General features: G+C 44.0%; 1 protein-coding gene across 1 annotated transcript in view; it reads right to left on the bottom strand.

Moving 5' to 3' along the window:
- Positions 1-103, bottom strand: part of ppfia2 (PTPRF interacting protein alpha 2) — a 311,096-nt gene extending 310,993 nt beyond the window's left edge. The window contains exon 1 of the mRNA XM_033038206.1: positions 83-103. The gene's annotated coding sequence lies outside the window, so the exon portion shown is untranslated. The remainder of the gene's footprint in view (positions 1-82) is intronic.
- Between the last annotated feature and the right edge of the window lie 12,452 nt (positions 104-12,555).

The following is a 12,555-nucleotide window of genomic DNA, read 5'->3' as shown; positions in this document are numbered from 1 at the left end:
TCGTGATCCGTTGCATATGCCGAGCACCTTATACATATAATACAATAAGTTATATGCAATACATGTGTGTGTGCATCTATACATATGTATATATATATATATACACACACATACATTATATATATCGCATAGACCTCACTGCCTTCTATTTTACTCATCCACTCAACTGGTAGCATAGCAATCGGATGCATATGCCGAGTATCTTATATATATATATTGCATTCTGTTTTACTCACTCGGCTGATAGCATCCCAATCAGTTGCAAATGCCGAGCATCTTATGTGTATATATATGTGTGTGTGTGTGTGTGTGTGTGTGTGTGTGTGTGTGTATATATGCACACACATATAAAATTATCGGCATGTGCAACGGATTGTAATGCTACCAGCCAAGTGAGTAAAACAGAATGCTTTGAGACTTATGCAATATATGTGTGTGTGTGTAAAGCAGGTGATGGTGAATTTCATGCACAGTATATATCCTGATCGATATGGGCGTATCCGTTTATTTGGCATTACCTCATACCTTGGTTCGGAGATGTTAAATGCAGCACCTATGGAACTAGCCGTACTCTACCCAGCTGTTCAGCAGAGGGGAGGGGGGGGGGGGGGGGGTTTGCTGTGTGTGCAATTGGTGTGCAGATGCTTTTTGGAGGCATGATTTACAATATTTTATTTGATTATTTTGCATTAAAAGAATCGCTGGAGTCGACGCTCTGTTGGAGAACATGCTGCAGTGTAAAGTGTAGGTAGTAGTAAAAGGCAGATGTAGGTTGCTCTCCAGGATCAATGCTGGAGAGATAGCTGTAACATTTCCAAATGTCAACGCTTTGTGCGCCCTCGAAAGCAGCTGCATACTTTCTCGGCAATGATGTAATTGTAAAGATGTCACTGTTTAGGACCCAACATATCGACACCGTGCACATGGATTGATTTCACATGCATGACCTCTTGCGTTTCCTTTTCTGTAATTTTCAATCGGCCGAGGCACACTTTAAAAAATCGTTTAGCGCGCATTATAGTTGTAATAATGGTACCGTCAAAACACTGTCGCAATCCAAAAGAAATACATACAAAACGTAGACCACTGTTTGCTGTTCTTTTTTAGATTTTCGGTGACGTGACAAGTCAGAACAACCAACCTTCTCGCTAATTTAACATGCGTGAAATAAATCATTTTTCCGCGTAAATTATTGTATTCTTTCAATTACACAAATCTGTGCCGAACAAACTTCACCATCAAAAGCTAAAAAAAGATGGTTTCATAAAATATATACGTATCAGTACTATTAAAGTTAATTGAGTAAAGGATTTATTTTATTCAATCGCATACTAAACTCACTGTTCCAGTCTATAGGTTGTCCACCTTTGTTAACAATGACGCAAAGTTAAATATGGATGAAAAAAGCGAACAGAGAAATATGGGAAGGATAAGATCTGAACTTGGGTAATCAATGTTCATGCAGGTTTACAATATTTATGATCTCAGATTCCCCAGCTTTGAAATGGGCAATCAGCAATACAAATAAATTATCGGAAAGTATAATATTTCTAATCACAATGTTTTGTGGAAATGGAAATCTTAAGTCAATTATGGTGCACCTGGAATATAGATCTTTTTGTAGTTGTGAAACAACTTGACCCGATAGATCTACCTTTGGTGAAACTGTGTTCAGTTCATTATACAAAATGTAAATTCTGTGGATATTAGAATTCTGAAATTAAAGTAGATATGCTAAACACACCCAGTATTCAGCAAGTGTAAAGAGAGCCCTTTCATCAAAACTGGTTAAATGAGAGATAAACAGTCGCCTTCATGATCGTGAGATGTTCCCGCATTCTGGGAACTAGTCGCGGCCTCATTATGGTCGCCATGAATTTTTCAACATGTTGAAAATTTAGCGGCTACTAGAATGAAGCCGCCATCGAGGGTAGCGAGAATGAAGTCGCCAGGAGGTCCTAATGGATTGCCAGGAGGTCGATGGTTCTCGGAGGTTCTCGTAGGTTGTAGCCGGTGCTGACCGGTGAATTTCATTGGCTGATTGGGGAAAAACAAAGGTAAGCAGTAGTTTTCAGAACCAAGGATAACCGACCGGTAATGTTAAATGTCCGCCAAGCTTCACAGCCGTGTATCTCTGGCTTCTTAAAAGTTGTCTCCACTCCTTCTTTCCCCTTCTTCCCCCTCCCCCTCTTTTAAAGGACTTACCATACACTGTGCTTTGAGGTGTCTTTTTACAGCGCCAACCTTCCAGTTCATCGCGGTGTGTGTCTGTTTCTCCTTGGCTTCGCACCATGAGAATGTTTTAGACAGCGCTCGCCCCGCTTGCCCTGTCCCCTGCCTGCATAACGGTCTGGTGAAGGAAGCGATGTGTATGTGTGTGTGATTGTGTGTTCCACTCTGACAGTCGCCGTTCCAGTTGCCGGTTTTTCAGGCGACTGTCGGCAACTTAACAGTTGCCGGCAGTCCGCTGGAAAATCGCCTAAGTGGGACAGGCCCATAGTTATTTTGAGATGCAGGGAAAGACTGAAGGGATGGCAAGATCAAATGTAGGTTGATTGCAGGGGAAGTAAAATGACAAAAGGCATGAGTGAACTTGAAAGTGGAATGATGCTGACAAAAGTAATAATTCTTCCCAATAATCTAAGTAACCAAGAGAAGCAGAATGATCATATGAACTTAAAAAGGTAAAATGTGAGATAAACTGTTATGCAGATAGGAGCTTTTTAAAACTACTGTAATGGCAATTTCAAACCTTTCCAATGTCCAACTTTCCATTGCCATTACTACACAGGCAGGGAGGAGTGGAACTTACGCAAACGATCAAGAAAACGGATCCTCCAGTCATTATTTCCAGTTTAATTGATTCTTTATTGAAGTAGTTGTACAAACAAAGAGATGAATCATACCAGCTGCAACTTTCCATTCTCTCGTTCTCTTCTGGTAAAAACTGTATCCTCTCTCCTGTGCCCGCTCCAGCCTGATCTAGCCACTCCCTGTGACTACGCTATATGTAACGTTCATCTACGTATCAAAAGCCCACCTCCAAGCTTACAAAATAATTCTGCCAAGAAATATCTAGACAAAATAATATAATATGCTAACAGTAACTAGCCTAAGCATGAATGGCTCCTACAACTACTTTGAATTCATGTGTAGTCCAACAAGCAAAAATTGCCACAAATTAGCTGAAACGTGAAGAGAAACTGGAAGTAAGGAAAAATGGCAAGGTTAAAAATTTGGACATTATAAGAACACCTAATAATTTTAAAAAAGCATTGCGCTGATAAGAATGGTGAAAATCAGCAAGATAAAATTATTATGGCCATGTTGACTAAGAAGAACACAATAAAACAGTTTGAATGGGGAATTTTCAAATATGAGGTGCAGAGGATAACAAATAAATATATTCCATGGTCTATTAAATTTGTTATTGACACCTGTCCCAAGTTTGCAAAATCCTTTTTAAAATGTGCTGATTATTTTCCGATGACTCCAGATAAGTGGTCCATATTCCTGCCTTAAATACCACCTGGTCAGCTGTTCAATGTGTTATTGACCACCTTTCAAAAAATTGCAAAATTATTTTTATAACATGGTTTTTCTTCCACCAAAATGCACTTCAGCGACAATTTGCATTCTCCACTCACCACAAAAGCAGATGAATCTTGCTCGGCAGTAGAAGGGTATAATAAATACAGTGCAAATATTTAAACTGAATGTATCTTATACCACATGGATTCCCCATATGTCCTCATTAAGAGAACAACTGAGATGCTCTCACAGATGTTCTTCAGTATGGCAACTCTAACTCTGTGATCATCAGACAAATTTCCCTATTAAAGGACCAAAAAAGGAAATGAACTTAGGTCATATTGTGCCTTTATTCACACAGATACAATTTACGCATAAAGGATAAATAATTCAAAATATCAACCTAAATGTTTTTTGGAAGAAGACATTTAAAATTGAATATCATTAAAGAATACATTGGAAGCAAAGCCTTTAACATAGGAGGTGCAAATAGTTTAAAGAAAATGTAATTGATTTAATGTTAATCGTGTGACAACAAACATAAAAATACGTGTTCGGCATGGACTAGAAGGGCCGAGATGGCCTGTTTCCGTGCTGTAATTGTTATATGGTTATATGGTTATAAAATGCCTTGTAAGAACTGGAATTCTGGTCTCACCCATCATGCTCTAGGAAAATGTCAACATAAGCCCATTCTGTCCTTTAGCTTTCTCACCTCCATTTTACCCACCAGGACTTAGAAACAATATTTTGGCGTCAGAGATCGCCAAAACTTTGAGAACAGAAAATGGCGAGTCCATAGCTAGTCAATTACATTTACCTGGCTTTGAAATGATTCCAGTCTCTTTTATCCCTGAATGTAGAACGAACAAACCTCTGCCACTAGTTGACTCCACATAAGTAAAAATCAGAGGGAAACATTTGAATTGAATAGCTAACTATATCCGCCAAGTATTGTAAAATATGAAAATAAAGGGAGCAGCTTAAATACCATAGTATGGGTACAGCAAGGATTTTTCCCTGAAGCGGTTAGCAAAATAATATTTACTAGACTATGCAGGACCCGTTGGGTCCCATGTTCACACGGGAGGGATGGTCCCCCACGCAATATTCCACCTCTCCACTAATTCCAATATTGGTAGCCAGTGGGGGGGGGGGGGGGGGGGCTTTCTGGAGCGCTAGTATGGGTGTTGTGGGCTGAAGGGACTGGTTTCCTGAGGGCTAGTATGGACATTGTGGGCCAAATGGATTTTTTGAATGGCAGCTCAGTCACTCAAGCCTGATGTGCTGGCAGCTCACTCACGGCTGGTGGGCTGGCAGTTGACTCATGGCTATTCCATTTCAAGCAGGGTGCAAGATCACCAAATTCAAATGCAGTTTCCTACCATTTTAAGCAGGGTGCAAGACAACCAAATTCAAGTGCAGTTTCAGACCACTTCAAGCAGGGTGCAAGGCCACCAAATTCAAGTGCAGTTTCATACCACTTCAAGCAGGGTGCAAGGCCACCAAATTCAAGTGCTATTTCAAACCACTTCAAGCAGGGTGCAAGACAACCAAATTCAAGTGCAGTTTCATACCATTTCAAGCAGGGTGCAAGGCCACCAAATTCAAGTGCAGTTCTGACCACTTCAAGCAGGGTGCAAGGCCACCAAATTCAAGTGCAGTTTCATACCGCTTCAAGCAGGGTGCAAGGCCACCAAATTCAAATGCAGTTTCATACCATTTCATGCAGGGTGCAAGGCCACCACATTCAAATGCAGTTTCATACCATTTGAAGCAGGGCGAAACCACCATACAACCATACAAAACACCACATAAACACCACACTCACAGTTCAGTAAACATTCAGTGTGTTCAGTTGATTCACAGCTCAGACAAAGTCATGACCTCTCCCTCCCCCATCTTGCAGAGACTGAGCCTCACCCACACTTCCTGGTTTTATAATCCCTCCCCTCCCACCGGAAGGGGCGTGGCCATCATGGCATGATTGACAGGAGAGAGATTCTCAACATTTTTAAAACACTAATAACACTTTTATTTTTCATTGATGGGAAGAATCCTCTGCACCGGATGAGCGGAGGGGGACTGAGTAAGTTGGCCAAAAATCACAACCGTAAGTGGTAGCGTTTTTATCAAAAATCAATATACAGTGCAAACAGGAAGATGTCAAGTTTAGACTTTTAATCATTTTCTATTTTCAAACCAAACACCACCAACCCACAGCCGTCGCCTTACCTGGAGCCTGGACTCTGCACTGGGCCTGCAGCCTTCACGCTGCTTACTCCCACTCTCCTCGATTTAATTCCACCGGGTCCTAGCGCCCGTCTGCCCAGCCGTGCTAACCTCAGTGGCTGCTCCACTGACCCTCCCCCATCCCCCCCCAACCATGTCACACCCGCTCTTCCCCACCCACCTTACAGCCCTCTCTCCCCCCCACCCCCTGACCACCCACCACCCCTCCAACACCCACAACCCCGTACCCAGTCTACCCACCTGCCTTCCTCTGGCCCCAACTCCCACCCCTGCCGGGTGTTCACCATCCCCCCCGACCTCCCCCTCTCCCCCACCCAACGGTCTGTCCTCAGCAGAGGTCTCACCTTTGTCCCCCTCCGTCCCCATCTCAATGAGTTCCGCGCCCACCATGACTTGGAGAGCTTCTACCGTCGTCTCCGCCTCACAGCGCACTTCCATGGGAAGGAGTCTTCGCCCCCTAATGATGACCCCTTTTCCCGTCTCCAACGCACCCCCTCCTCGTGGAACCCCCCTCAGAAAGTCCCGGCTCTGGAACTCTTCATTCAGAACTGCCGCCGCGACGTCAACCGCCTCAACTTCTCCACTCCCCTGTCCCACTCCAATCTTTCCCGCTCTGAACGCACTGCCATCGAATCTCTCCGCAAAAACCCAGACTGGGTCATCAAACCAGCCGACAAGGGAGGTGCCGTGGTAGTCTGGCGCGTCGATCTCTACAAAGCTGAGGCCACGCGCCAACTCTCGGACACCTCCTCCTACTTACCCTTGGACCATGACCCCACTGACGAGCACCAGGCCACCATTTCTAGCACCATCACCGACTTCATCAATTCCCACGCCCTACCTGACCAAGCCTCCAAACTCATCGTTCCCCAGCCCCGCACGGCCCGTTTTTACCTTCTCCCCAAAATCCACAAACCCGGCTCTCCCGGCAGACCCATTGTCTCTGCGTGTTCGTGCCCCACCGAACTCATCTCCACATACCTTGACTCCATCCTATCCCCCTTGGTCAAATCCCTCCCCACCTTTGTTCTAGACACCTCAGACACTCTCCGCCGCCTCCACGCATTCCACTCTCTGGGCCCTCACCCCCTCATCTTCACCATGGATGTCCGGTCACTCTACACTTCCATCCCCCACCAGGATGGCCTCAAAGCCCTCCGGTTCTTCCTCGACCAGAGGAGCAACCTTTACCCAGCCACTGACACTCTCCTCCGCTTAGCGGAGTTGGTCCTCACCCTCAATAACTTTACATTTGACTCCTCCCATTTCCTCCAAACACAAGGCGTAGCTATGGGCACACGCATGGGCCCCAGCTACGCCTGCCTCTTTGTCGGGTACGTTGAACAATCCTTGTTCGATGCGTACCAGGGCCCCATCCCCGACCTCTACCTCCGCTACATTGACGACTGCTTTGGTGCCACCTCCTGCACCCACACACAACTGACTGACTTCATCCACTTCACCACCAACTTCCATCCGGCACTCCAATACACCTGGACGATTTCCGACACTTCCCTACCATTCCTTGACCTCACCATCTCCATCGCAGGGGACAGACTCCTGACCGACATACATTATAAACCCACTGACTCACATGGCTATCTGGACTACACGTCTTCCCACCCTGCCCCCTGTAAAGACTCCATCCCCTACTCCCAATTCCTCCGCCTACGCCGCATCTGTTCCCAGGATGAGACATTTCATACTAGGGCATCGGAAATGTCCTCGTTCTTCAGGGAACGGGGATTCCCCTCCGCCACCATAGATGAGGCTCACACCAGGGTCTCATCCATACCCCGCAACACTGCTCTCTCTCCCCATCCCCGCACACGCAACAAGGGCAGAGTCCCTCTGGTCCTCACCTTTCACCCCACAAGCCGACAAATACAACACATAATCCTCCGCCATTTCCGCCACCTCCAACGTGACCCCACCACTCGCCACATCTTCCCATCTCCCCCCATGTCTGCCTTCCGCAAAGACCGCTCCCTCCGCAACTCCCTCGTCAATTCTTCCCTTCCCTCCCGCACCACCCCCTCCCCGGGCACTTTCCGTTGCAACCGCAAGAAATGCAACACCTGTCCCTTCACCTCCCCCCTCGACTCCATTCAAGGTCCCAAGCAGTCGTTCCAGGTGCGACAAAGGTTCACCTGTATCTCCTCCAACCTCATCTACTGCATCCGCTGCACTAGATGTCAGCTAATTTACATCGGTGAGACCAAGCGTAGGTTGGGCGACCGTTTCGCCGAACACCTCCGCTCAGTCCGCCTCAACCTACATGACCTCCCGGTGGCTCAGCACTTCAACTCCCCCTCCCATTCCCAATCCGACCTCTCTGTCCTGGGTCTCCTCCATTGCCAGAGTGAGCAACAGCGGAAATTGGAGGAACAGCACCTCATATTCCGTCTGGGGTCCTTGCGCCCTTATGGCATCAACATTGAATTTCCCCAATTTGGCTAGCCTGTGCTGTCCCCTCCCCTTCCTTCACCCTCTAGCTGTCTCCTCCCACCCTCCCATCCGCCCGCCCTCGGGCTCCTCCTCCTCCCTTTTTCCTTCTTTCTTTCCCCACCCCCCATCAGTCTGAAGAAGGGTTTCGGCCCGAAACGTCGCCTATTTCCTTCGCTCCATAGATGCTGCTGCACCCGCTGAGTTCCTCCAGCAATTTTGTGTACCTTCGATATTCCAGCATCTGCAGTTCCCTTTTGAACACCACCAACTATTTGCTGTGCTTTATTTAAAACCAACCACCACCAACCATTTGCTGTGCTTTATTTCAAACCAACCACCACCAACCATTTGCTGTCCTTTATTTCAAACCAACCACCACCAACCATTTGCTGTCCTTTATTTCAAACCAACCACCAACAACCACATTTTCATTTTCAAACCACATTAAGGGCACTCAAGGTCAGTAAAACCACACACACAGTTTAGAGGACATGTGTTCAGTGTTATTCACAGCTCAGACTGAGAGACGTGACCCTCTCGCTCCCCCATCTTGCAGAGACTGACTGAGGCACTCAAAACTTCCGAGTTTTATAGTCCCTCCGGAAGGGGCGTGGCCTTCAGGAGGGAGAATCTCAACATTTTTTAAACACTAATAACTCTTTTATTTTTCATCAATGGGAAAAATCCTCTTGCCCTACGCAGTGTAAGTAAGACTCTGAGTAAGATGGCCAAAAATCACAGCCTTAAGTGGCCATGTTTTTTCTAAAATCAATATACAGAACAACAGGAAGTGGTCAAGATCAGACTTTTAGTAATATAGATTAATTATACAGAGAAAGGGATGCGTTTAATGTTTATCTCAACCAACATTCAGAACTGCATGAGGTCATAAGCACTGGGATGCCCAGACTAGTTGTAATATTATACAAAATTAGGCGAGTGAGATAGATGTATTGCATTGTTTTTAATATAAAGAAGTCCAAATGTATGTGAATGCAGAGGCTGCAAAGAAAGACATATAAATGAAGATATTCTACAGCAAGCTATAATAGTGAGAGAACCAGACGCTTAAGTGGAAGCACCAGTGGCCTCCAATTATGTGCTGCAATCGTGAAAAAACTAAATATTCCATACTAACATTTCTAAGGACAATGAATTCAAACTAACCTGAGAAAAGGCGAATGCATAATTAATATTTTTTTTTTTCATGCCGAGGTTGAAATGCGTGGTACCACCTACCCAGAGGTGTTGTGCATGCAAGGTATGCTATACATTTAAAGAGGATGACTGTTTAATTTTTATTGGACAGGATAAAATAGTGTTTATTGATCCTACTTAGTTCTCAGACCAACCTTATGATTTTTCGCATCCTGGCTGAAGTGGTTAGAAATCAACTGCACCAAACATCTCCCATGAATAAGGTCATAAGTGATAGGGGCAGAATTATGCCATTCGGCCCATCAAGTCTACTCCGCCATTCAATTATGGCCAATCTATCCCTCCCTCCTAACCCCAATCTCCTTCTCCCCATAATCCCTAACACCCATACTAATCAAGAATATATGAATCTCTGCCTTAAAAATATCAATTGACTTTGCCTTCACAACCTTCTGTGGCAAAGAATTCCATGCATTCACCACCCTCTGACGAAATAAATTCCTTCTCATCTCCTTCCTAAAGGAACATCCTTTAATTATGAGGCCATGACCTCTACTCCTAGACTATCCCACTAGTGGAAACAACCTCACCACATCTGCTCTATCCAAGTCTTTCACGATTTCAATGAGGTCCCCCCTCATTCTTCTAAACTCCAGCAAGTACAGGCCCAGTGGCGTGAAACGCTCATCATATGTTAACCCACTCATATTACTTGTTTTAACCATAAGGTGACAAGTTTCATGCTCTCAACACTTTATGCAAATACGTTCCTTTTATATTATGTGATCTGTCAATGTATATCTTACAATTATGTAACCTTCATGTAGATTTTGCTCAGAAATTTCTCCATAACTATTCTGTCAAAGTCATTCACAATTAGGGTAACTAGATGAACATGTTTTGATAGTCATGAAGAGACAGTTCATCTTCAATTGATGTAGTGCATTTGGTGAATAAACAAGGGAAATAAATTAGTGTTGTGCAAGCAGTTAATATAACCTGTAAAGCAGGGTATTTTATGACTCTTCATTTAGGGTAGCCAATGTATGGAAATGTATGATTTACACAACACATTGGAATTGACTAAGACGTAAAAGATTAATAAAACACAAATTTTAAAAAAAAAATTTAAAATTAAGAGTTTTGCAAAGACTCAGGAAAGGTTGAGAAAAATTATATAATGCAAATAATTTTAGTGGGGGAATCTGTTAAATTCAAAAGAGTCTGATTCTTTTCTAGTACTTGGATCATCTTTCTTCTTTTAAGTCTTTTATATATTAATTACTCATGTCATAACAAAAATAACTATTAAATTTTGTGTTGATTCTCAGAAATGTGAGTAGAGTTTTCACCCTTGTGAGTGGGAGTATTTGCATGTGGGTAGTAGTGTTAAAAGTGACTGAATTAGAAACAGTGACAACCCGTTGGCTTCTACATTTACCTCCAACGTGGCAGGATGTGTGTGGGAAATTCCTCCACAGAAATAGATTGGTAATTACAGCATGCAACATCATTATTTAAGCCAATATTAACAGAAATTTGGAATTTCAGTTCAGTGTATGAATTTCTCGCACTTCTTGGAACTTGCCAGAGAGAACAAGGTGCGAACACAACATTGGACAGATGTTGTGTGTAGGAAGGAACTGCAGATGCTAGTTTACACTGAAGACTATTGCAGGGAAAAGTACCTGAGGAGGTTTGGCCCAAAGCACCTCCTCCCCAGGTACGTCCCCTGCAACCACAAGAATTGCAACGCCTGTCCAGATACCTCCTCCCTCGACTCTGTCTGACGACCCCTAAAGTCTTTTTAGGTTCACTTGCACCTCCTGCAACCTCATCTACTGTATCTGCTGTTCCAGATGTGGACTCTTATATATTGGTGAGACCAAGCGCAGGCTCCTCCGCTTGAACACCTCCTCTCAGTTCGCCTATACCTATCTGAACTCTCAGTCGCTCAACACTTTAACTCCCCCTCACATTTCCATACTGACCTTTCTGTCCTGGGCCTCCACCACTGTCAGTGAGGCCCAGGGCAAATTGGAGGAACAACAACTCATATTTCGCTTGGGCAGCTTACACCCCAGCGGTATGAATATTGTCTTCTCTAACTTCAAATAACCCTCACTTTCCCTCTCTCTCCATCCCTCCCACTTCCTAGTTCTCCGACCAGTCTGACTGTCCCCGATTAAAATTTATCTCTGTGTGCTTCGTTGTCAGCTTCTCCCAGCTAACGATCTATTCTACATTTTCTTTGATCTTCCGTCATCCCCTTTGATGTCTCGTTTTCACCTTACACTTCCTTATTTCTGTGTCTCCCGGTCATGACTCTCTGTCTGAACAAGGGTCTCGACCCAAAACATTACCCATTCCTTCTATCCAGAGATGCTGCCTGTTCCGCTGTTATTTCAGCATTTTTCATCGATAATTGGACAGAATTGGAAAGTCTGGCAACAAGATTTGTCAAAAAATACTGCAGCCATGCATTTGCTTTCTCGTTGACTGTATGGAACAGTTCCTTTGAAAGATTACAGGTAATATTATGTTAGTATTTCATCTAAGTCTCTAAACTTTGAGTACCCACAGGCTGACTTTGCTACTCACCAGAATAACCACATATTTTGTTGCGATACCAATATTGACTCCTCAATAATCACTATTAAAATAAGTCATTTGGTAATTAGATTGTGGTTATCCTACTCTTTGCTGAGGCAATAGCTCCACGATACTAGATAAATGCAACAATTTGGTTGGAGGTATAATTAGGTTTAGATATAGGCCTACAGTATTACAGGCAGAATGGTGTCTGATCCCAGAGCCTTTGATCTGACTAGACTTCCAGTTATTTTGAGTTATTATATGGAATAAATCAACTTGGTTGAAGACAAGTTTATGAGATGGGGAGAGATCTCAGGAGCAAAGCAATATATATTATCCAGTTGGCTCTCTGGCTGAATATGGTTATACATGGTTAAGACTACTGTAGTCTTTTCCAGTCATATCCTGAGGCCCTGCTTAAGGATGAGAATGTTCTTGGACCCTCCTTCCCCTGTCAGTGGTTTAATTATTGACAACTTTTAATGAAAGGTTGGATAAACTTGGGTTGTTTTCTCTGGAGGTTGAGAGGATACCAATAGAGGTATATTAAATTACGAGAGGCATTGATAC

Source organism: Amblyraja radiata, chromosome 19, assembly GCF_010909765.2.
Source record: "Amblyraja radiata isolate CabotCenter1 chromosome 19, sAmbRad1.1.pri, whole genome shotgun sequence".
Taxonomy (NCBI): Eukaryota; Metazoa; Chordata; class Chondrichthyes; order Rajiformes; family Rajidae; genus Amblyraja; species Amblyraja radiata.
Note: the sequence above shows the minus strand (reverse complement) of the source record. Positions and strands in the feature narration are given on the sequence as shown.